Genomic DNA, 520 nt, shown 5'->3' on the forward strand with positions numbered 1-520 from the left:
ATTGAAATTTTTTTAAATACCTTCTGTTAAATTCTACCTGTGTGTGATATTAATACTATTGTTCAATACTTTCTGCATTCTATTGGACTGCCTTTCTTTGGAATAACACAAATATGGCTCTCTTTCAGTCAGTTGGCCAGATAGCTAACTGTCTTTCTAATTTCTAGACATGAAAGAGCGAGCATCTCCAGGGTGCATCGAGTAGTTGAAATATCTCACCTGGGATGTGTCAGTTCCTGGAGCCTAGTTGGTACCAATGCTGTCAGCGCAGCTTGGACTTTGTCCATTGCCATGATCAGTTCTTGATCACAGGCTACCTCCTGCTATGGTTGAGTATCAACCAATTCTTTGGGGGGTACAGTGACTCTGTGTATTCCTTTTATTTTCTGTTGATGCTTCCAGCAGTATTCTATAGTTTTCCCATAGGATCCTTCAATTGTGCAATGCAGGGCTTTCACTATTTTCTTCAGCTTTTTTCAGCTTGAGAAATTCTGAGCAGGCTCTTCTCTTTTAATTATTC

This window comes from Echinops telfairi, unplaced genomic scaffold (assembly GCF_000313985.2).
Source record: "Echinops telfairi isolate 266 unplaced genomic scaffold, ASM31398v2 ScPeMD7_7457;HRSCAF=8495, whole genome shotgun sequence".
NCBI classification, from domain to species: domain Eukaryota; kingdom Metazoa; phylum Chordata; class Mammalia; order Afrosoricida; family Tenrecidae; genus Echinops; species Echinops telfairi.